This window comes from Balaenoptera acutorostrata, chromosome 18, assembly GCF_949987535.1.
Source record: "Balaenoptera acutorostrata chromosome 18, mBalAcu1.1, whole genome shotgun sequence".
Lineage (NCBI taxonomy): Eukaryota > Metazoa > Chordata > Mammalia > Artiodactyla > Balaenopteridae > Balaenoptera > Balaenoptera acutorostrata.
Window position 1 is genome coordinate 13284943 of NC_080081.1, and position 26200 is coordinate 13311142.

General features: G+C 39.9%; 1 long non-coding RNA gene across 1 annotated transcript in view; it reads right to left on the bottom strand.

Annotated features, from left to right (window-relative positions):
• Nucleotides 1-512: 512 nt before the first annotated feature.
• Nucleotides 513-26200, bottom strand: part of LOC130705615 (uncharacterized) — a 41768-nt gene continuing 16080 nt past the window's right edge. The window contains exons 3-4 of the long non-coding RNA XR_009005934.1: nt 6491-6552; nt 513-2551 (exon numbers count right to left, since the gene is read on the bottom strand). This is a non-coding gene — a long non-coding RNA (uncharacterized LOC130705615). The remainder of the gene's footprint in view (nt 2552-6490; nt 6553-26200) is intronic.

Consider the following 26200-nt stretch of genomic DNA (forward strand, 5'->3'; position numbering starts at 1 on the left):
ATTCTGAGATCTCTCTTGAAACCTCTTGAACTCTGTCACACCTCAGTGCCTTTGCACATGTTATTCCCTTTGCCTGGAAGGCCTTTCCTCTCTTCTTGCTAGTTTCAGATTAAATGTTCCCTCCTAAATGATGTTCCTTTAGTGCCCTCTCCTATTCTCTAGGTAGCTGTTCCCTCCCTTCTTTGTAATACCAGTAGCCTTGTACTATTCATCTATCAAAGGACTTAGTGATTAACACCTGACATTTATCGAGCACTTATTATGTGCCCAGTAGTGTTCCAAGTGTTTTTCGTGTCTTTTTTTTTTTTTTTTTGATATATTGACAGTTCCATGAGGTAGGGTTGTATTTTGTTAAAATAATTTCTCTGTCCATCTCCCCGAGTAGACTGAGATAGTGGCTTGTACATCTGTGCATGTTATTCATTTGGTATCTGTAGGACCTGGCAGAGTGCCTAATTAATACACAGTGGGCGCTCCATAAATATGTAAGTGGATGCATTTTACCAACAGCATTTACATCCGAATAATAACCTAATTGTAAGTAATTCTTCTTTTAAATGATCTTCATGCAGAAATTCACAGTCAAAATTTTAGAAAACACTGATAAGCAAGAAGAAGAAAGGTTAAAATCCCACTCCTCTCAGCCCTGGAGAGCGTAAGCAACTTGCTTAGGGACACACAACTACTCTTTGGCCAAGCAGAGTCAAGGTCAGGGCCTCTGGCAATAGCACCCTAGCTCTTAACACTGCATGAAGCTGTTGTTCCACCTCCCCCTGCAAACACACCCCTCACAACATGAGCAAGTTATGTTAGCTGTTAAAATGGGTTGGAAGAGCTGAAATTTGAAAATGAAATCTACCAGACATATAATGTTGGAATGCATGAAATCTACATTTTAGAAATGTCTGGTATTCAGTCTCGTCATGCCTTTGCACTTCCCATGGCATCCCTCATTTAGGGTCATCCAGATTGAGAGGCAGCACAGCGAGGCAGTTTGGAAAGAGAATGGGTTCTAAGTCAGACAAACACAGGTTCAAATCCCAGCTGTGCCACTAGATGTGTTACCAGGAACAGGTCGCAGTTTTAGTCTCTTCTGTAAAATAGAGATAATAAGAAATGTTCTCAGCGTTTTGTCAAGTTTAGAGGTAACACATTGGTGAAGTGCCTCACGCGTGATTAGTGGCGGATCTTGCTGTGGTTAAGTCTCTAATGGTGACACTCTAGGGCATACCTCAACAGCAGCCTGGCCAAGTCGTCTTCTACAGCTACAATGTGGGGTTTTCCACCCCAGTCCTTCATTTTACTTCTCATGGTATTTAACTTTTATATTATTGTTAGATGTCTTTAGTAACTTGCCTTACAGTCATTTTCTTTGAAATTCAATTTCTTCCGCAGGGTCTCTTTGGAGATTAAAGAGAAAAAGTGGCAAATTCAGGCTGTTAGAGCAATTTTCATTGAAAAGTGGATCATTGTTTTCATTACCCTACCATTAATGTTTTCTCTTTTCCTTTAGCAGTGAGTTACTCTCTCTCGCCAAACTGCACTCTCTTGTTTTCTTGCAAAATGAAAGGAGACAACCATGAATGAGCCACTAGATGATTTTGCAAATGCTTCTGATTTCCCCAATTATGCAGCTGCTCTTGGAAATTGCACTGATGAAAAGATCCCACTCAAGACGCACTACCTCCCTGTTATTTATAGCATAATCTTCCTGGTGGGCTTTCCTGGGAACGCAGTAGCAATTTCCACGTACATCTTCAAGATGCGGCCCTGGAGAAGCAGCACCATCATCATGCTGAACCTGGCCTGCACGGACCTGCTGTACCTCACCAGCCTGCCTTTCCTGATTCACTACTACGCCAGCGGAGAAAACTGGATCTTTGGGGATTTCATGTGCAAGTTTATCCGCTTCGGCTTCCACTTTAACCTGTATAGCAGCATCCTGTTTCTCACCTGTTTCAGCATCTTCCGCTACTTTGTCATTATTCACCCGATGAGCTGCTTTTCCATCCATAAAACTCGATGGGCCGTGGTGGCCTGTGGGGTGGTGTGGATCATTTCACTGGTGGCCGTCATTCCCATAACCTTTCTGATCACATCAACCACCAGGACCAACAGATCCGCCTGCCTTGACCTCACCAGTTCAGATGACCTCACGACCATCAAATGGTACAATCTAATTTTGACCGCGACCACCTTCTGCCTCCCCTTGGTGATCGTGACGCTTTGCTATACGATGATTATCTACACCCTAACACAAGGACCGCAGACGCACAGCTGCCTTAAGCAGAAAGCTCGAAGACTAACCATTTTGCTGCTCCTCGTGTTTTATATATGCTTTCTGCCTTTCCATATCTTGAGGGTCATTCGGATTGAATCTCGCCTGCTTTCCATCAGCTGCTCCATTGAGAATCAGATCCATGAGGCGTACATCGTTTCTAGACCACTGGCTGCCCTGAACACCTTTGGCAACCTGTTACTGTATGTGGTGGTCAGCAACAACTTCCAGCAGGCCGTCTGCTCGATGGTGAGATGCAAAGCAGGCGGGGACCTAGAGCAAGGAAAGAAAGTCAGTCACTCAAACAACCCTTGAAGCGTTTCGCATACTCAGCCAAAAAAGAAATGCTGATATTTTACCTGTAACTTCTAAGAAGTCCAGACTATCTCCCTCGGTGGAACTCTTGGTACATGTTGTGCACTCAGGTGATGATGTGTCAGAGCCAGGGCTGCTGCGAGGTCCTTGCAACCTGTCTACCGAGAGCCTCCCTTGGGTAGGTGTAAGAATGGGATACGTGCGTATCAGTAAAGTATCCAGGTGCAGAATTGGACCTCTGGGAACTCAAGGCCCTCTGGGAGGAAATCCAGTCTCACCAACTTTATATATATACATTTATAAAATTATATATAGTGTGTATATATATATATATATATATATATATATTAATTGATGTTCACCTACTTGCCCTAAATCTCTCAGTATTTAATGCCACAACAAGAGAAAGCCAATCTTTTCATTGACAGTTTCTTGCTTCTTTTTTTTTTCTTTTCTTTCTTCTTCTTGCTTCTTTATACGCAGGTCTATTTGTATTGAGGCCCTACGCTCCTCAAGGCATTATTTGTATATTTTTCAATATTTGCTTTTTAAAAAATTCCATATCTTTAATTTTTTTTTCAAACTTTGCTTTGAGATTATTAAACTGTGTTTTTCACTAGGCTTTTTAGTCAGTTGTGTAGATGAAAGCAAGCCAGTACAATACCCTTGAGACCATTCAAAGATGTCCATACAAATAGCTGTGCATACATAATTATGTATGGACATAATTGATGTCCATACATTATTCCCAAATAGGGGAATTACGTCTTTATTGTTGTAGATCATTTTAAAAATTGTTGTTGAATTTATAAAAATGATCAAGTTGTACTAGTAATTATCAACGTGTCCTGGGGAAGGAAGGAGCACTTTTAGGGGAACAGAAGTACTTTTCATGTACTTATTGGGTATTAAATAAAATCTAACATTGTTTTGATTTCTGTGGGAAAATATTCCAGGAAACACTAATTCTCTTTAGATACCTTCTCTTTTGTGCCTCTCTTGAAAATATGTTCTCTATTATAACAGCTAGAGCTATTTTTGAATTGTGTGTATTTAATTATCATTAAATGTAAATATTTGAGAAAATGCCTACTCTGGATATTCAAAACCCTGGTAAATATGTTGATACAATTAATAAACTAATCTAAAATCACTGAATAGGCTGGTAATAGTTTTCTCTGAAAATGTAGCTTTACCGCTATTATACTTACTGGAAGCTTATGTTCTCCATGTTTACAGAACAAAAATAATTTTAAGAATCAGTTATGGAATAAGGTCGGAATAGATGATTGAAACAAAGAAAAGGGTACCATAAGAACTCTCCATGATTTTCACGCTTTTCTAGGACTTAACATCTGACTTAGACCTAAGTTAGGATGCTTGTCAGGAGACTGCAGGCGTGTGGAGGAGAAAGAGGAAAGCCAGCGGCTCTGAGAATGAACTTCTCTGGATGATGGTGTTCTCTCTACCCACTGCCTTCTGAGCCATCTTTTCCTAGGCTTTCTTTTCTTTTTTCTTTTTGGCCGCAATGCGAGGCCTGTGGGATCTTAGTTCCCTGACCAGGGATTGAACCCAGGCCCTGGACAGTAGAAGCACGGAGTCCTATCCTGGGCTTTTTTATAGCATTTGGAATGAGCTCTTTCACTAGAGGGCCCAACTTGCCCCTCTGCGCAGATGCACAGTGTGGAATTGCGTTCAAAATTCCACTTGGAACGGAGAAGCTGGGTAGCTCTCCTCCCCACACCCACACCTCTGATGCGCAGCTCAGCTCCTGGGCCATCACCAAAGCGTGGCCAGAATAGCCTTTATAGTAATACCACTGTTTTTATTCTAGCCCTTTCCTTTCTCTCTCTCCCTCTCTCTCTTTCTTATTCCAAAGATTTCACCCACCAGAGAAAAGCCACGTCAATCTCCTTCATCCCAATCTCAACTTGTCGCTGTAGATTCTTGTATCCTTTTCCTTCTTCCCTCCAGTTTACAGACCAACAAATCATCTCTCTTTCTTTTTTTTTTAAGAATATATTTTATTATTTATTTATTTTCGGCTGCCTTGGGTCTTCGTTGCTGCGCGCGGGCTTTCTCTAGTTGCGGCGAGCGGGGGCTGCTCTTCGTTGCGGTGCGCGGGCTTCTCACTGCGGTGGCTTCTCTTGTTGCGGAGCACGGGCTCTAGGCGTGCGGACTTCAGGAGTTGTGATTCTTTCCACCGTGTCTTAGGTCCTTATTATGCTCTCTTAGGACTTGCTCCAACACTCAATCCCACTTTCTCAAATTTTTAACGTTTCTATTACCCTGGATAGTTGACCTTAGCTTGGGAACATGCATCATTTTCCTTTATCCTCAGAATACCCTCCCCTGACTCAGCAGTTCTGTCATTCTCTTATCTGACTGGTTCCCTGCACTCATGGGTCAGGTGCAGGTGTCTGTCTGCCCTCCTGGGTTCTGCTGTTAGAATACAATCACAAAGCTCCAAGCTAAATTAGATTCAAAGGGTCAGTTTTCTTTTCCAAAGTAAAGACTTTTGGGCTAATTGTTCTGGAGGATGCAGTTTGGAACTGAGGCCAAAAAAGAGATTGATGATACTTCTGAGAATAGAGTGGGACCTGAACGCCCTTTGCCCAGTTGTCCCAGGTGTAGGCAGAGAAAGTACGAGAACAAAAGAGCAGAGCTCTGACTGTCTGCCAGAGAGGGAGCTGTCTGGTCTGCTCACAGCCTAGGAACTAGAAGCAAGTCAGGTTCCCTGAACCTGAGGGTGGGGAACCCAGACACACCTGCTCTGAACTTGGGAGACAGTAATGCCCCCACTTCGTTTTTAACTTTATATCATGGAAATTTTCAAATAATCACAAAATAGAGAAATTAGCAAATGACCTCACATACCCATGGCTTAATTTCATCAATAATCAACATCTTACCAGTCTTGTTTCCTCTATCCCTTCCCACAGTTTTTTCTAGAATATTCAAAAGTAAATCCTAGAAAACATAGTAGTTTCACCAATAAATGCTTCAACATTGATCTCTTTCAAAACATACAAAACCAAAACAAAATAAAAAATGGTTCCTTCACATTATTTAATATCTAATCCATATTTTCTTTCCACTGGTTGCCTCAGAAGTGCCTTTTACAGTTGCTTTTTTTTTTTTTTTCTGAAATCAGGATCCAAACAAGGTCTATGTATTACATTTGGTTGATATGTCTGTTAAATTTCTTTTAATCTATTAGAATTACCCCTCCCTTTATGTATCACTGTTTATTTACTGAAGAAATCAAGCTGTTTGCCCTGTGAAGTTTTCCACACTGTGGGTGTGGCTGTTTGAATTCCATTTAGGTGTTTATCATGATCCTTCACACCTTGTATTTGCTGTAACTTGGAAGGCAGAGCTAGAGGTTAGATTAGATACAGATTAGTTCCTCCCTCCCTCCCTCTGTCATCAGATTCTCCAGCCTTTTTTGCTTTCATAGTTTTCCAGTCGTTGCTTATTGTTGCCATGATACACCAGGCTTTTCACAATGGTGACTTTGAAAGTTCTAACATTCTTCTGCTTTTGTTAGTCATGGCTTTTCTGTAAAGATCTTTGACTCGTCAACTACCTTTACCCCTTCCACTCTGAACATAGCTGCCACTGATCAGGTTTAGCTACTCCTTCACCTTTGGGAAGACACAAGGAAGGGATAGAAAGAGATATGGAAGTTGCCTCTCCATTGTTTCCTCCATGAGAGTGTAAGTGTTGACAGAAATTTCAACAGAATTGCCTTTTAATATGAGGCAAAGTTTTGTTCTTTAACTCTTTGGGGTTGACAGCCATGCCTGTGATCTACAGGGTTGGAGCTGCCCCCTTGGGGAAGGAGGTCATCAGAGGAGCTTGCTTGCTGCTGCCAGGCTTCTCCTCCATACCCACCTGAGTGCCTTTGTGTGTCCTCTTGGGCCAGTGCAGGCCATTTTGGTTTTCCCCCAGAGGTTCTGAGAAGGAGTAGAACAAGACATTAATAACTACAAGGCCACGTAACATTTGGGGTCAAACTTCATTTCCTGTTCTAATTTTATTCTTAAATTTTACCCAGCAACATCACTCAATATAATCTACCTGATATTAGATATTAGATTAGCCCAAATGATATCAAGTGATAGAAGAATAACAACATAAAAATGCCTGAAGGGTGAGAGCCCCTTGTGTTACTGAGTTCCCAGGAAGAAATTAAATCATAATACGCACTGATCTTTTTTTTTTTTAATTCTATTTTCTTTTCTGTGCTTTTATCTGAAAATTTTCTATGGATCCTGCCTTGTACTGTATGCAGTTTGCTACTAAGCCTATCCATTGAATTCCTAGTATCAGATATTGCATTTTTTTTTCATTTATAGGATGTACATTTGGTTCTCTTTATTAATTCTACCATGTCAGTGAATTTCTTTGTCTTTTAATCTATTTTGTCCACCTTTTCCAATATTTTCTAGAACTGAATAATCATAGTTATTTTAAAGTCCTCATCTTTCCATATCTGGATAACCTTCAGGTCTGCTTCCATTGACTGCCATCTTCCTCATATTTATTGGTCACATGATCCTGTCTCCTTTGCATATCTATTAATTTTGACTGAATGACAGAAATTGCATGTGAAAGAATCAAAGAGGCTTCCCTGAGAGGTTTTTCTTTAGTTGTTTTACTTGTCAATTGTCAAATTTCTATTTATCTCCACTGCTCTCTGAAGTTCGGCTACTCTCTTATTCACTAAATAAATCATTTTTTCCTTTAACTCTTTGAACATATTTAAATAGCTGCTTTAACATCTTTGTCTATTAAGTCCAGCGTCTGGCTTGTATTACTTTCCTCTGAATGCTATAACAGTTACCACAAATTTAGTGGTTTCAGGCCACACAAACCTACTCCCTTTCAGAGGTCAGAAGTCTGAAACCAGTTTCACTGGGCTAATGTCAAAGAGCTGGCAGTCCTGCCTTACTTCTGGAAACTCCAGAGGGGAAGCCATTTCCTTGTGTTTTCTGTCTTCTATAAGCTACCCGCATTCCTTGGCTCATGGCCCCTCTTCCCTCTTCAAAGCCAACAGCGTATCATCTTCAAATCTCTCTGACCTGTGCTTTTACCTGAATATCTCCTCTCTCTGACTCTGATTCTCTTGCCTTCTTTTTTATTGTAACTTTTGCAATTCTGCAGGCAATTCAGGATAATCTCCTTATCTCAAAGTTTGTAATGGAATCACGTCTGCAAAGTCCATTTTACTATGGCATGTAACATGTTTACAGGTTCTGGGGATTAGGATGAGGACATTTTGGAAAGGTTATCATGCAGCCTATCACAGTGGTTTCTTAAAGGACAACCAGTTAAAACAACAATAATAACAATATGGTGAATAAATCCTTGTAGAGACTCTATATTCTATTATTGTCCTTTGAAGACTGTTGACTTTTCCTCTAATAGACGCATCAATTACTTGCTAAGCACCTTGAAATTGTGTTGACTTGGTTTTACAATTTAAGGACAGATTTGTGAAAAGCCCAAGATGTTTTCCAAGCCCTTTTAAGAAGCAGGACCCAACCGCCAAATTCTGTTTTTCCTATGGTTTTGTCCAGACTTGGTTTTAGAGTTTTTTCAAAGCATGTCTAGAGTAGACCTTACTCTAGGGTGTGGTCTTTATTCCTAAGGTACAGTTTTCTGTTGTCTCTGCAAAATGAGTTCATGGGGTGTTAGGAGGTTTTTCCCCTCTAGCTGGGCATGAACACCAACGTTGACCACTAGTATCTCTGATGCCATAACAGCCTCTTTGTGGTTAATCTCAAGAAGGTTCTCTGGGGCTTCCCTGGTGGCACAGTGGTTGAGAGTCTGCCTGCCAATGCAGGGAACACGGGTTCGAGCCCTGGTCTGGGAAGATCCCACATGCCGCGGAGCGACTAGGCCAGTGAGCCACAACTACTGAGCCTGCGCGTCTGGAGCCTGTGTTCCGCAACAAGAGAGGCCGCGACAGTGAGAGGCCCACGCACCGTGATGAAGAGTGGCCCCCGCTCGGCACAACTAGAGAAAGCCCGCGCACAGAAACGAAGACCCAACACAGCCAAAAATTAATTAATTAATTAATTAATTAATTAATTTTAAAAAAAAGAATCAGATTTATATTTAAAAAAAAAAAAAAAAAGAAGGTTCTCCATGCAAGCATGGCCCTTGGTCCAGGAGTCACAGGGAATCTCCATATATTTCTGCCCCTTCTCTCTCTATCACTGGTGCTCTGCTTCAAACATTTTAGACACGCTGGCAATGTCAGACTGTGCCCTCTGCCTCCTCGGCTCAGTGGGACCACTGTGCTCCGGTTAGACTCCAGATCTCTATGCCATGGTCAGCAAATTAAGCCTAAACGGCACTCTGGGGTGATTGTGGGGCTCACAGTCTTGCTTTGTCTGTCGTCCCACGCCTGAAAACGCTGAGTGCATATACTTTGCCCAGTTGTATTTTGTCAACAGCAAGAGAACCTCTCCCTTATGTCCTACTATAGTCTACGGCAGCTGAGGGAGCAGGACCCACGTGGAACGCTTCCTGCCTTTTCCACACCAAGAGAATGCTAAGCTATTGAGGTTGAACCAGGAAGATTCTTGACATGAGGACAAGGTCAAAAAACCTATAATTAATACTCTCAGAAACATCCCTGAAACAAGCCAGGAGGTTCTAAAGGAATGATCATTCAAAGAACAAAAAAGAGCTCTTGTATACTAAGCCGAAGGAGATGAGCGAGGTTATTCCAAATGCCCTCCACTAACTGCCTACAACTTGGTACGTCCTTTGCACCTTTGCAACGGGGAGTTGGGAGTATTCCTGGCATCTTCTTTCAATTTATCCTAACTGTTTGATATCTAGAAGAAAGTCTTAGAGGCTGGTAGTATGATGCCAGAGTTGTTTCCTGATTTCAGTGCAGGTGAAGCATTCTCTGATTTTTATTGTTTCGTGTGCATTTGAGTTTAGGAAAGTGGGATTTTTCAAGGTGCACTTAAACCACTGAGTTTCTTGGAGTTGCTCTGTTTCCTTATTCTTATTTTGTCTCTATGATTGCATATTCTATGATACGTATAGGAGTATATGTTATATGATAACATAACAGCATATAATTTGTTCTCCATGATTTGGGAATGTGCCCATAGCCTGATCATATTGTTTTTCTTTTTGGAAATGCTTGCTAACACTACATTAATGCTCCTAAATTATGCTTTTTGTATTAATCACAATACCTTCCACAAACATTTGAAAACTAAATATAGATGCATAAAATAGTCTTTATTCAGTTTATATCTCTGCTTGTTGAATGCAGGGATTTAAAGAACAGAAGAATGCACAGCCTACATGTTTAGGATTATTTTTAATTTCTATTCAGGTTAACTAACACCAGTATCTTCTAAAGCCCTACTATGTGCAAAGTACTGTGCTATACCCTGGAGATATAAACCTTAGTAATAAACAATTCTGCTTTCAAAGATACTACAATCTTGCAAACTAACTGTGTTATTCATATGTGCCTTTTAGGTTGAGTATTTATGTCATGCTGCAATCAAATCTCAATGAAATGTTTATCAAGTTCTTTTCACCATTATAGTTTATCATTATTCTAGTTATATCTAAAGAGCTCAACCCAAAGGGAGCATTTCAGGAACATATATAATTATCTAAATCCCTCTCACCAATAACCCTAAAGTGTGTTCTAAGTGGTAAATCCACAGAAATTTCCTAGGGTGCTAATTGTACATGGTTAAATGCCCCATTTATCTGTTTAAATCCACCTAGGAGATGAACAACACCATAGTATTTGGTATTAAATACTTAATATTATCCCATTATCGGAGGCAACATTTTTTTTGGGGGGGGGGAAGCAACATTTTAAATATGTGAATCTCACACACAAAGCCAAGAAAAAATCTACATATGCACCACAAATGATGCCCTTGGTATCCAATAAGCTACCTCCATCTTGCTAAACATTTTCTGATTCACATAACCCATCTAACAGTTTGAATAATAGTGCTGGTTTTTCCTCTAAACGCCGGGGCAAATCCGAGTATTATTCATATTAAAGAATTAAAACAAGGCCAATCTTAAAGCTTCTATTCAAATTTTAACCATTCATTGTATACATATACCACATCTTCTTTATCCATTCATCTGTCAATGGACATTTAGGTTGCTTCCATGTCCTAGCTATTGTAAATACTGCTGCAATGAACATTGATGTATATATATACAATAGAATATTACTCAGCCATAAAAAGGAATGAAATTGAGTCATTTTTAGAGATGTGGATGGACCTAGAGTCTGTCATACAGAGTGAAGTAAGTCAGAAAGAGAAAAACAAATATTGTATATTAAATATTTGTGGAATCTAGAAAAATGGTACCGATGAACCAATCTGCAGGGCAGGAATAGAGACGCAGACACAGAAAATGGACGTGTGGACACAGGAGGGAAAGGGGGTATGGGATGAATTGGGAGATTAGGTTTGACATATATACACTACCAGGTGTAAAACAGTTAGCTAGTGGGACCGTGCTGTATAGCACAGGGAGCTCAGCTCGGTGCTCTGTGATGACCTAGATGGGTGGGATGGGGGGGTGGGAGGGAGGTCCAAGAGGGAGGGGTTATCTGTATACATATAGTTAATTTGCTTCGTTGTACAGCAGAAACAGACACAGCATTGTAAAGCAACTATACTCCAATTAAAAAAAAAATTTTTTTTAACCGTTCATGAAAGGACTGCTGAAGTTCAGCTTTTGTGAATTTTTCTCTAACCACTCAGTCTAAGATAGTCAGTCCTACAAATTCTTTTTCTTATTCATGAAGCCCTTTGGGCGCTTTGTCTTATAGGACTTGGATTATCACTCTTCCGTGTCCATGTGTTCTTTTTCTCCCCAGTGAGATTATTAACTCCTCCAGCGCAAGGTCACATCGTGTTTCCAGCTCTTATCGATATGCTAGAAGGCATGAATATAGAACAACAGCAAGCACAGGCCTCTTTTAGAATGCGAAATACCTGCTTTTTAATCCCTATTCTTACTCAACCAATTTCTGGATATAGGAAATTCATGCTTAAATGGAGCCTTTGGATTGCCTTTGAAGGCAAGGGAAAAGACTTCTGTTTCTGCTAACATAGTAGATTAACTCTACTGCACAACCTTCCAATTGGAACTGGTGAAAATGGCTAAATAAAATATTTTCATAAACACCTATAAAATGCTCACTGAGCTGGTAAGAAACTAAAGAATCCACAAAGGGAAAAATTAAATATAAAAACGGAAAGCTAGAAGTTGGCAGGCAGCAAAAGCAGCAATTTTCCAAATAGTATCTGCAAAATCCTGGTGCTATTGAGGCTAAGCTTTTGAGACTAAGAAATCTGTGTCGGGAAGAGTAGGGTGATCAGACCTCCTGGTTTACCCAGGACAGTACTAGTTAATGTCTGCTGCTCAGGTGTAATCATTCATTGAACCCACTTTTATTCTTAAAAGTGTATGGAATGATACATGCTCATCCTAAGTATAAAAGACAGGACATAATGTATGGAACTCAAAAAGGTAGGGGTTCTAATAGGAGATCTTTGCAAAATTCTGCACATCAGTGTTAGGGGGAATATTAAATAAGACTACAAAGCAGAAAGGAACAGCATGTAAAATAGTCTGCATTTACTTTGACACTGGATGGAAGGAAAATGAATTTGCCCCTGAGAAATCATCGTCAGCATCAAGCGCTCATGTAAATTTGTTGTTACCTGCATGTTAAAACTGAAGTTCAAGTGGAGAATTGAATTTAAAGTGATTTCCAGATGGGTAGGACTTCCAGGCAACTGGCAGAAGCATATGCAAAAACTCTCTGAGGGAACACGACTTTAACCTAGGTCTCCAAGAATTCCTATTGGTAAAATTTCCAAGGAAAATGAGAAGCACATGTAAAAATAAATCACAGGAAGTGTCAACAAAAGGGCACAATGGGCGAAATACATCAGAATTAGAGGACAGAAGAAGCAGACTGTCAAAGATTTCATATGTGAGAAATATCAGACCTTAATTGCAAGATGGAATGTTTATATTCTGTAAGAAATTGAGTCTTGAGAAGAAGAGTGATGGAAGTGAGACTATAATATTATTAAGCAAAAACCCCCCAGACTTCTAGAACTAACAAACATAATCAATTAAAATAAAAATTTTGATGGATAGGTAAAACAGGAGACCTGACACAGAAAAAGAAAATTAATAAATTGGACATGAAATAAGAAAAAAACTATCTGGAATGCAACCCAAAGCAGCAAGGAAATGAAAAATTTGAAAGAGTTTGGCCTTGAGGAGAAGGTGAGACGGCCCAGTATGTATCTGAGCAGATTTTCAGAAGGTGATAAAAAAGAGGCTGGGGAAAATAACAAAAACAGTTGGGTAATGAGGTCACATGTTTATTGTATTAATTGACAAGCAAACAAATAGATTTTAGAAAGGAAGACTTTGTATAGAACAGTGATGACAATCTGTTCTAAACCAAGGATATGATTAATTCAATTCCGTTCACCTGGGAGTTATAAAAGATGATAGATAGATATCAATTAATCCAAATGAAATCAAGAAAGAGGAAGGAAAAAGAAACAGAAAAGTGGGACAAATAAGGCCATAAAATAAAATGGAAAAACAAATACAAATATGTCAATAATCACAATAAATGTGAAAAAACTACATATTCCAATCTAATGTGTAGATTTTCAGACCACACTTTAGTATAATCTGTTCTCTTTTATTTATTTTATTTTAATTAATAAGTTAATTTATTTGACCATGCCGTGCAGCATGTGGTATCTTAGTTCCCTGACCGAGGATCAAACCCGTGCCCCCTGCATTGGAAGCACAGAGTCTTAACCACTGGACTGCCAGGGACGTCCCTCTCTGCTCTTTTAAAGAGACACATCTACAATATAAAACAACTTTCTAACTTACAAAGGAATAAAAAAATGAAACATACTTGTAACAATGAAAGCAATAGAAATTGTCCCAATACAATAGAAGTTCATTACTCATGTAAAAAATCATTGTAGGTGTTCCTGGTCAGAAAGTAGCTAATGTCTACACAGTGATTCAGGGGCCCAAATGCATTTCAACTCTTTACTTCTCCACTGCCTAGGGCTTTGGGGTCTTCTTCTTAACCCCCCTTTTCTAACCACCTTTCTCACATCCCGTTGGCAGTAACTGATCACAGCTCTTTCCAAATGGTCTGGTTGTAGATCTTCATTATCTGGCTATTTAGGAATTAAAAGGCTAGTTATCTGGCAACTGTCCCAACCTTAATACATAAAGACAGAGCAAATTAAAGATAACTTCAATATAAATGCTCCTTCAGAAAAAGGAAACGATAGAGACAATAGTCATAAGAATTCTGGGGGCTTCCCTGGTGGCGCAGTGGTTGAGAATCTGCCTGCCAATGCAGGGGACACGGGTTGGAGCCCTGGTCTGGGAAGATCCCACATGCCGCGGAGCGACTAGGCCCGTGAGCCACAACTACTGAGCCTGCGCGTCTGGAGCCTGTGCTCTGCAACAAGAGAGGCCACCATAGCGAGAGGCCCGCGCACCGTGATGAAGAGTGGCCCCCGCTTGCCGCAACTAGAGAAAGCCCTCGCACAGAAACGAAGACCCAACATAGCAATCAATCAATCAATCAATCAGTCTTTAAAAAGAAAAAAAAGAATTCTGAAGTCCTGCCATGGAGGCATTGTAAAGACCCTGTGCCTTCACTGTGGTGGACATTTCTTGATTAAAACTCAATTCTGCTCTTTAGAAGAAACTTCCTTTCCACTGTTCCCCACTGTCCTGGAGATTCTACTTGATTCTCCTCTAAGGCAGTGGTTTCCAGGTTTAGCAAGCATCAGAATCCCCTGGGGGGCTTGTTACAACACAGATTGATGGGCACCAGCCCTAGAATTTCCACATAATTTGTATTTCTAACAAGTTCCTGGGTGATGGTGAGGCTGCTTGTTTGGGGACCACACTTTGGGAGAACCACTGCCCTAAGTCGCCATCTGAAATGGGCTGGAGGAATATGACCTCTTTGAGGGCACACCATTTTCACTACCAGCTTCCCACCGGGACAAGTTTGGACACAAGAGGGCTATTTTATAGTCACAGGCTTTTTAAAGCCAGACTGCAGTTTATTTAGCAAGACAATTCTCACAGATACTTAGCAGGCTTCGCATCTATTTGCTTCCAGTAAATCCCATGTATGGATAACCACGTTAGTGCTTTCCCAGACACAATTCTCACTCTGATTCATACGTTTGCTTTCTGCTCCCCACCTCCCATGATTGTGTCTTTCACTGCAGGGGGAGGTACCTTGGGGCCATCTCATAAAAGAACCAACCTTGAGTTGGAAAAAAGTAACCTTAATCGGTTCTTTGGCACGAGATCAAATCCCTTCATGTAACTGAGAACTCCTAATGGACTTTTGTTGCTCAAAGTTCTTTTCATTCTAATTTTTAAATCCTGGTTTAAAGTGCAGAAACAGTCAGCTTTGCCAATTCTTGAAACTCTATAGTTTTGGACTCTTTCCATTCTTTTCCATCTCTGCTCCCAAGCCAACCACTTCTTGCTGGGACTCATCTTTTCCTTTTTACACCTTGCTATAAGCAGTGAGTAGAAACCAACACATGCACTAACATTTCTAGCTCTTTCCAGATAGTTCTTGCAGAGCTACATATCTGCTAGGCACTTGATCTGCTTTAAAAATTACAGCAGGCAAATTTTTATGCTGCCATAAAAAAAAGCTCTGTACTTCTGTCTTGCTTTATTTTTCCTTGCTGCCTGCCACCCATCCACAGTGCCAAAGCTGCACATTTTAGAATTTGTTAAGGCAGCTTCCCACTTCAAGATACTAATTTCCATATCTGTTAGGGTAATAGTAGCGGATGAAACAAAATAGCCCCTCAGTGGAGTGGCTCACGCAATAGAATTCTTTTCTTGCTCAAGTGACTGCCCAACATAGGGGTTCCTGGTTGGCAGGCTATTTACCTATGTGCAGTGATTCAAACATCTATGTTCCTTCCACCTGTGGCTTCACCAAATCCAGAGTTCTTGCATCTCCGTGGATGAGGAAAGAGAGAAGGCACACACTTCTTATGTAAGTACCACAGCACTTCTACACACAATCCATTGGCAAGAACTAGTCATATGGATCCATCTATCACTGGTTCTTTTTTTTTTTTTTTTTTTTTTTCCTTTGGCCATACTGCTCAGCTCATGGGATCTTAGTTCCCCAACCAGGGATCGAACCCAGGCCCCCTGCAGTGGAAACGTGGAGCCTTAACCACTGGACTGCCAGGGAAGTCCCATATGGCTCCATCTAGATGCAGAAATGGATTAACCGATTGCTGACTGAGCAGCTGTTTCCCAACAACAACTCTATCCTCTGGAGAGGGGCAGGGGCGTGGAATCTTGGCTGGCAGTTAGCTTTCTTTGCCACAAATAGGAAAGACAATACAGAAACACTTTAGCAGATTTAGGAGCCTATCTTTAAAATTTGGGGAAGAATAGGATTTTTAAATAAGCCACAAAAAATACAAACCATAAATAAAATGTTGATAAATTCAACTACATACAAAATTAAGAGCTTCTGTTCATCAAAATACACCATAAAGAGAGCAAAAAGACAAGTCCCAAACTGTCTTTGAAGGCTGTCTGCCAAAGACTTTGGCTATATAAACAGCTGACCCTACATATCCAAAATATATTAAAAACTCTTATACATTACATGAAATTTCTAAAAATCTTATATTTGTATTTGTATGGAAATATGTATGGAAATATGTTAATATAAATGTTTCAGACATTACATGAAATTTCTAAAAATCTTATATTTGTATTTGTATGGAAATATGTATGGAAATATGTTAATATAAATGTTTCAGACATTACATGAAATTTCTAAAAATCTTATATTTGTATTTGTATGGAAATATGTATGGAAATATGTTAATATAAATGTTTCAGACATTACAGGAAACGTCTAAAAATCTTATATGTTCTGGTATAATGTTATAAGTAATAATCCTAGTTATTACTTTAAAATGTATATCTCAGAAATAACTAATTTTCTTGTCAACTGCATTATTATGAACTTTCATCAAATCTTTAACCATGGTCATTTTAAAGTCTTTTGTCATTTACAGACAGTTCTGGGTGTACTCTGATGATTTTGCAAATATGTTCCTATAAAAGAGTTTCATCTTCAAGAAATTCATGGAAAAGACTCTGACAAGTACAGGTTTCTGGTAACTGACTGTACTGCTGAACTGAATGAATAAGCATTTTCAGAACTCTAATGAAAAACTGATGAACTCATAAAAGTGCTAACAAAAGATCAAGATGAAAAAAAAGAAATTAATTACATGGGACTGAGTGAACTGATGAGGATGAGTATAATTTTTGTGACTTTCTGTCTGAATTAAAAAAAAAAAATCCCCAAAAAAAAAACAAAAAAAAAACAAAACTCTTACAAGTGAATAAAAGATAATTCAGTAGAAACAATAAGTAAAAATGCATAGATAGCTATTTCCAGAAGATATAGCATGAACGGCCAACAGATTTACGGAAAGCTGTTTAACTCGCTAGAACTCAGAGGAATGCAAAATTGAACTGCAGTGAGTTGCCATTTTACTTCTATCGGATGGGTAAGTGTTTAAAAGTTGGTTAATAAGAAGTATCAGTAAGGAGATGTAGTGAAGTGAATTCTCTTAAAGTACTGTTAGGAAAGGACATTTACACACTAATTTGTAAAACAGTTTGGCATTACCTCTTAAAGGTAGTGGGTACAAGGGTGTTTGCTTTTTCATTATTCAATAGTAAACTGTGTGTGTGTGTGTGTGTGAGAGAGAGAGAGAGAGAGAGAGAGATCTATTTCACAATTAAACATTTAAAACAATAATCTTTTGAAATTACACTGTAAGAATTACGGAAAAGATGGTCTTGGTGGTCCCACCTTAATTGCATTGGACACATTCTGTAACATATTATCCTGCTTCTACCTCCTGCCCACATAGTTAGAAATGGTCTTCTGTTTCATCACTGTACAAGCAGTGGATACCATTACTTCTTAGATTAACGTGAAATGCCAATCTGAACAAATCCACCTCATCATTTTAATCTTTTGAGGATTGGTAGATAAAGGGGTGTGAGGGTAGAGCAATGAAATCTTTTCCATCCCTACACGCTATCCTCTGGAGGAAACTCACGGAGGAAGCATACCTTCTGTTTATGTCAGAGGGGTTAATTAAGAAGACTTGGTGTCATTTCTAATAATTACTAGGGATCAAAATTTACAGAAGGCACGATGAGGGCCTGGCAGCTGTACCAAAATAAATCTTCCTTGAACCACACAGCAGCAGCTGTTACCTCTCAGAACAATTTTCCAAATCACCTTGGCTTTCTGAAAGCCCAACCATGAGAACAGCCTGATTCCTACCGAGTTCACTGGACAGGAAGGAGGGCCCCAGCAAATGCCATACGGCTCTACCCAGTGGCTTTAAAAACTGACACGACTCTTTCCATTTCTCCAGGAGTGAATTTTGAAGCTTCTTCTCTAGGATCCAGAATTTAAGGACAGAAATAGGCTCTTCTTTGTTAACTTTCAAAAGAAATAACCAATTCTCATAATAAACTATCAAGCATACTGTAAATGGCGCAGAACTTCAAACAGCTCCATGTTGGGAAGCACAGGAAAAGAGGCTGGAAAAATAAAGCAAAGTTTGAAACTGTCTTCGTGGAATGGGAGGTAACGTCGTCCTAGAATCCCCCTCTCTCAGAGAAGACACCCCAGAAACCACTTCCAGTACTACAGTGAGTGCACAGCAATCCCCCTCAGGTGAAATTTTGCTACCTAACTGCACATGACCTTGCTTCCAATGCCAGAAACAAAACACTAACCACTAGAGGGCATAGAAAACCTTATTAGAAATAAAAGTGCCTCAGAGAAAACAATCAGTACCTGAAAAACTGAAACGCTTGAAATGTTCTCTTAGCCAGGTACAGCTTGGAAAGGCAAAGTGAGGATGCATTTTTAAAAAACAATCTCTTCCGGACTTCCCTGGTGGCTCAGTGGTTAAGAATCTGCCTGCCAATGCAGGGGACATGGGTTCGAGCCCTGGTCCAGGAAGATCCCACATGCCGTGGAGCAACTAAGCCCGTGCGCCACAACTACTGAGCCCACGTGCCACAACTACTGAAGCCGGAGTGCCTAGAGCCCATGCTCCGCAACAAGAGAAGCCACCACAATGAGAAGCCCGCGCACCACAAAGAAGAGTAGCCCCCACTGGCCACAACTAGAGAAAGCCTGCGTGCAGCAACGAAGACCCAGCGCAGCCAAAAATAAATAAATAAATAAATAAATTTTAAAAAGATACAATCTCTTCCTATAAAATCCGATTCTCCTTTTGGAATATGAATTAAATAAGCAAAATCAGTAAATGTACCTATTTTCCCATTGATGTGAAGCAATTTCTAACCTACCTTACAATTTAGATTAACCCGCAGACATCAGTGTCTTTTTCAAAAGAATTTCATCCAGAAGGGTCCTTTGTAAATAGTAATGTAGTGGCTATTAAAGATTACAGCATCTTTGGCTTACAAAACCAACACTTGCCTAACTTACTCTGCTTAGAAAAGATTCCAAAGGAGTCCTGCATCAGAAGAGATGGGGTCTAGTGTGTGGAGATTTTGTTTGGGAAATAGTATGATCCTCTCTTTTAGGAATTTGACTGTGCCCTGGGCTCACTGGGCTATAAGGTAATGATCATGTGTCTGGTTAACCCTTCCACTGGTTGGTTTTTGGCCCTGGTTTGCGTTGTGATGCATAGGTGATGGTGGCTGTTGGTGATGTTTGTCTTGTCTGTGTGTCTCTCTCCAGAATGTAAGAAATGCATATCAGCTTTGGAGTCCTGCTTTGTGATAAAAATGAATTATTAGGTCACACGACAACTTCCCTTGCCAACCACATTCCTCCTGTGTCTGCTGAAGTACCAATTATCTCCATATTACCAAAACCACTGGGGACTACCAGCTAACTCTTAATAAACATTGATGCACAAGGAAGACGTGAGCTTCCCGGGGACCGCACCTGCCTGGGAAAGGATGGAGAAGAGTACGTGGGCTGGAAGGAGATGCGGAAGGAAATTTTGTTTATTCCATATATATTATATATATAATATATATTCCATATATATTATATATATATATAGCTATAATAATATTATAATATATAGCTATATATATTATATATTATATATTATTAATATTATATATTATATATATTATATATATATAATTTTTCATATTAATAAACTGAAGTGCAGATAGCAACTGAGATCACACAACCAATAAATTTTGGAGTCCGGGCTTGAACCCAGTGTCTGTGGGCTTAACTTCTACACATGGTGCCAAAGATTCTACGATGGCTCCTAAGGAGCTCTGTGCAGGACTCCGCTGGTTCTATGTGCATCCAGTTAATACATGACTAATGGCAAATTGACTTAAAGGCATCAATATTTGCTCATTTTAGAAGTTACAACTGTGCCCTCTCTCACCTTGCATCAGTCTCCCCACTGCAAAACAGGCAGAGCTACCATCATTTAAATAGGTTCGAAACAACCAACCCACTCCTGTTCTTCCAAAAGATAGCTCTTCCTGACTGGAGTTTCTTAAACACAATCAGATAATTGCCTCTAGCAGATAAACAGAAACAATGTAATATTTTCCTTCCAAATAATTGCATTTTAATCAATTGATTGGACTGAGCCTTCATTGTCAATTGCTACTAGATAGCTTCTGTTGACCACCTTTAAAATGCCAGATATAGAGAGAATGGGATGTTGATATTTTTTGCTTATACTGGCATGTTTGTGTCCACAGACACTGGAAACTTTTTTAATAACATAATTACATATATGTCTGCACACATTGTATATACACCCAAGTAGTAATTTCAAAACACATCATAATTTTTAGAACAGATGCAACACAACTGCCAGATGAATCAGAACAAGCCATTGTTTGGTGCCCTGAGCATACTTCTCTTAATTTGCTTTTTTTTTCTCACCTAGGTGTTAAACAACTGTCACTATTTGTGCCGTCTCCAGAGCCTAATCAAGCTCATTCATAGCTCGCAATATCCTTCCACAATAGAACATAACTTTTATTAGTTTCCGTAAGCTTGCTGAAAAGCTTAGATTCATAGAATATTAAAGCAGGAAAGGCCCTACGGGACCACCTAGTTTATCCCCCTAATTTTACAGGTGGGGAAATTACTGGTATATGGTTCACAGTGGGGAAGGGAGGCAAGGATCTGGAAGGGGGGAAAGACAGTATTTCTGTTTCTTTTTCTAAATTTCCTTGCCAATTCTGGTAACTCAGTTTCTCTGGAATTCTTTTTTCTTCTGTTTTCTTTGATCTCCATCCCTTTCTCTCAGTCTTGGCATCAACTGAAACATGGGTCACAGATCTGTCTCCTTCATACTCCAAAAGTTCCAATCATATGATGCTACTACAGAGGGAGGAGATTTTCACTGGGGAGGAGTGGAGGATGCCATGGTGGGATTACGTCTCCTGGCCACATGGTAGATGAATTTAAATTGAACCTAAAATTCCTCTTTCATAAGTCTCTCTGCCGATTCTGGCGATGTCCATCTCCACCTCCCACCATACTCCCTTTATCTCTTCAGCCCACCTTTGACCTCTCTCCCCTCTGTTCTCTCCCAGCTCTATATGTCTTTTTAGGGTCACTGTCTCTGTGTTGCATTTGCTAACCCATCCCCTCTGGGGCCTTACTTTCTGTTAGCTTCAGCTTTTCAGTGCATTTTCCTAAATAAAAACACTTCTTTCCCAAACAGAAACTCTGGTGTCAACAGCAAAGCAATAATAATTTTTTTTTTACCCAGTTATATCATAACTGAAATATATTTAACAGGCCTTTTGAATAACTAGGTGAAAGTGCTTAATTCTACTAGGGAAAGCTGGGTAAGGCAACATTTACCCTGGAAAATGAAGGAGGCAAGACTGGGGAGGAAAGCATATCAAGCAAATAGAGCCATCTGGAGGTGAATACATATAGAACAAGTGGAAAACTGTAGGGCATGGAGGGTGCCTGGATTTCACATTTCCTGTGGCAGTGCAAGAAAATGATGTAGGAGCAGATAGCACAGGGTCTTTTATATCATCGTAACATATTTAGATGGGTACCAGGATCTGTTCTTCTGGTTCTTTAACCCCTTTCCTAAACATACTTACTCTCCATCCACTCTTGTACCACTGTAGTCCAGGCTGCCATATCTTTTTCTTGGACTATTACACTGTTTTGAGGTACAGATACAAGTGAGAACATGATACATTAAGAAAATGGATTGTAAACTCAGGACAGAGTAAAAATGTGTGGAAGAGTGATAGGAGATAAGCTGAAGAGATAAACAGGCACCAAGACTATTTCCAAGGTCAACTTTGCATCTACTCAACTCTCTTTTAGATCCCAGCTAACTAATGATCTACCCAAATCTATCTATTCAACCTCTAGGAGGGAGCATTCCACCACCAAAATCTTTTTCCCATGCCCCTCTGAAAAATACATGAATGAATAAAGATTCTAGTAAATTTCCAGTGTAGCATAAATTTCATTACAAAAACAAATATCAAAATTACAATATTGTATTGATAGAGATCAAAGAAACTAGTAGAGACACTCCATGTTTACAAGAACGGGTTGTAATAACGTTTAGTTATTCCAGGCCATCTGTGCGAACATGGAAATAGCCTCATTACATGTAAACACATAATAATAGTAGTTATTAAAATTTGATTCTCTTTGTAGTGCACTCAAACAAAATGAGAAGCAGAGATGTTAAGGTACATTTTCTATGAATGCAGAATCAAGGAAATAATTAAATGCAAAAAAAAAAAAAACCTAGAGTTTGAAAATTCTTTCTAGGATATCTGGAATTTTTATTAGAAAATCCAAGATGGCCCATAGATTAACCTAACTATTGTCCTAAACTTCATCACCCAGAGTTGACCATGTCTTATACAAGAAGGTCCACAGTCACTGAAATCAGCAGGCTGTCTTTGGAAGGTTTCTCTCCATACCTTGCTGTGCTGTTGTACTGATTGAGTGAGTCTGTCAAAGACCCTGACATCTACTAAGCCCCTAATAAGTGGTAGCTTCCTGCCCTTGATTGGGTGGGGAAAGGGCTCTACTACCTCCACTGGATTTTTACTATTACAAGTTATGTTTTGATTCTCATGTGGTTGTGTTAAAATATAGCAACACTTTTTTGGGTCCCTAGTCTCTGCCAGGTACTCTGCACAATATTTTTCATATTCAATTTCAATAACCCCAGCTATTGAATGAGTGCTCAGGACTATAGAATTAATAAGCTAAAGAGCCAACATTTAGTTCAGCTTTTTGGTTCTCCAAAGCTAGCATTCCTCTTGCACCTTCCTGTTCTCATGCCATCAGGTTTTCCTGTGGGACTCGTAAGGTAGTTGGAGCCTGAAAGACTTTTCTTTGACATACATTGAAAAAAGATGCTCAATAGTTTGAATCATCTAAGTTTCAGTTTCGTGGTTGAAGCACCCTTCCTATTCACTCATTCGCACTTGAAATTCCTATGAATGCAGGTAGTCCTCATTTGCAGATGCAAACTGAAACCATGAAAAGTGATTTTTTTTTTTAATTTATTTTTTATTTATGGCTGTGCTGGGTCCTCGCCTCTGTGCGAGGGCTCTCTCCAGTTGTGGCAAGCAGGGGCCACTCTTCATCGCGGTGCGCGGGCCTCTCGCTATCGCGGCCTCTCTTGTTGCGGAGCACAGGCTCCAGACGCGCAGGCTCAGCAATTGTGGCTCACGGGCCCAGCCGCTCCGCGGCATGTGGGATCTTCCCAGACCAGGGCTCGAACCCGTGTCCCCTGCATTGGCAGGCGGACTCTCAACCACTGCGCCACCAGGGAAGCCCAAAAGTGATTTTAATAATCAGTGGGGTGAACAGAAAGGCTCCCGTTCCCAGGAGACACACAGGGTCCTGCTCCGTTTCAGTACTTGTTTTTTACAGAGGTCCAATTGGTGATAGGATTTGGAGAAAAGGAGAATATACAGACCAGAGGACCTAGCAAGCCGTGAGGCTGCAGGGTCTTGGTGCTCTGGCCAGGTGTCAGACCTGAGCCTCTGAGATGAGAGAGCTGAGTTCAGGACATTGGACCACCAGAGACCTCCCAGCCCCATGTAATGTCAATTGGTGAGAGCTCTCACAGAGATCACTGTCTCAATACTAAGACCCAGCTCCACTCAACGACCAGCAAGCTCCAGTGCTGGACACCCCATGCCAAACAACTAGCAAGACAAGAACACAACCCCACCCATCAGCAGAAGGGCTGCCTGAAATCGTAATAAGTTCACAGACACCCCAAAACACAGCACCGGAGGTGGTGCTGACCACCAGAAAGACAAGATCCAGCCTCATCCACCAGAACACAGGCACCAGTCCCCTCCACCAGGAAGCCTACACAACCTACTGAACCAACCTTAGCCACTGGGGCAGACACCAAAAACAACAGAAAGTATGAACCTGCAGCCTGCAAAAAAGAGACCCCAAAGACAGTAAGTTAAGTGAAATGAGAAAACAGAGAAATACGCAGCAGATGAAGGAGCAAGGTAAAAACCCACCAGACCAAACAAATGAAGAGGAAATAGGCAGTCTACCTGAAAAAGAATTCAGAGTAATGTTAGTAAAGATGATCCAAAATCTTGGAAATAGAATGGAGAACATACAAGAAACATTTAACAAGGACCTAGAAGAACTAAAGAGCAAACAAACAATGATGAACACCACAATAAATGAAATTAAAAATTCTCTAGAAGGAATCAATAGCAGAATAACTGAAGCAGAAGAACGGATAAGTGACCTGGAAGATAAAATAGTAGAAATAACTATCGCAGAGCAGAATAAAGAAAAAAGAATGAAAAGAATGGAAGACAGGCTCAGAGACCTCTGGGACAACATGAAATGCACCAACATTCGAAGTATAGGGGTCCCAGATGAAGAAGAAAAAAAGAAAGGGACTGAGAAATATTTGAAGAGATTATAGTTGAAAACTTCTCTAATATGGGAAAGGAAATAGTCAATCAAGTCCTGGAAGCGCAGAGAGTCCCATACAGGATAAATCCAAGGAGAAACATGACAAGACACATATTAACCAAACTATCAAAAATTAAATACAAAGAAAAAATATTAAAAGCAACAAGGGAAAAGCAACAAATAACATACAAGGGAATCCCCATAAGGTTAACAACTGATCTTTCAGCAGAAACTCTGCAAGCCAGAAGGGAGCGGCAGGACATATTTAAAGTGATGAAAGGGAAAAACCTACAACCAAGATTACTCTACCCAGCAAGGATCTCATTCAGATTCGACAGAGAAATTAAAACCTTTACAGACAAGCAAAACTGAAGAGAATTCAGCACCACCAAACCAGCTTTACAACAAATGCTAAAGGAACTTCTCTAGGCAAGAAACACAAGAGAAGGAAAAGACCTACAAAAACGAACACCAAACAATTAAGAAAATGGTAATAGGAACATACATATTGATAATTACCTAAAATGTAAATGGATTATGTGCTCCAACCAAAAGACATAGACTGGCTGAATGGATACAAAAACAAGGCCCACATATATGCTGTCTACAAGAGACCCACTTCAGACCTAGGGACACATACAGACTGAAAGTCAGGGGATGGAAAAAGATATTCCATGCAAACAGAAATCAAAAGAAAGCTGGCGTAGCAATTCTCATATCAGACAAAATAGACTTTAAAATAAAGACTATTACAAGAGACAAAGAAGGACATTACATAATGATCAAGGGATCAATCCAAGAAGAAGATATAACAATTGTAAATATTTATGCACCCTGCATAGAAGCACCTCAATACATAAGGCAAATGCTAACAGCCATAAAAAGGGAAAATGACAGTAACACAATCATAGTAGGGGACTTTAACACCTCACTTGCACCAATGGACAGATCATCCACAATGAAAATAAATAAGGAAACACAAGCTTTAAAGGACACATTAAACAAGATGGACTTAATTGATAGTTATAGGACATTCCATCCAAAAACAACAGAATACACTTTCTTCTCAAGTGCTCATAGAACATTCTCCAGGATAGATCGTATCTTGGGTCACAAATCAAGCCTTGGTAAATTTAAGAAAATTGAAATCGTATCAAGTATCATTTCCGAACACAACGGTATGATACTAGATATCAACTGCAGGAAAAAAAACTGTAAAAAATACAAATACATGGAAGCTAAACAATACACTACTAAATAACCAAGAGATCACTGAAGAAATCAAAGAGGAAATCAAAAATTACCTAGAAACAGATGACAATGAAAACACGACAACCCAAAAACCTATGGGATGCAGCAAAAGCAATTCTAAGAGGGAAGTTTATAGCAATCAATCCTACCTCAAGAAACAAGAAAAATCTCAACTAAACAACCTAACCTTACACCTAAAGCAATTAGAGAAAGAAGGACAAAAAAAACCCCAAAGTTAGCAG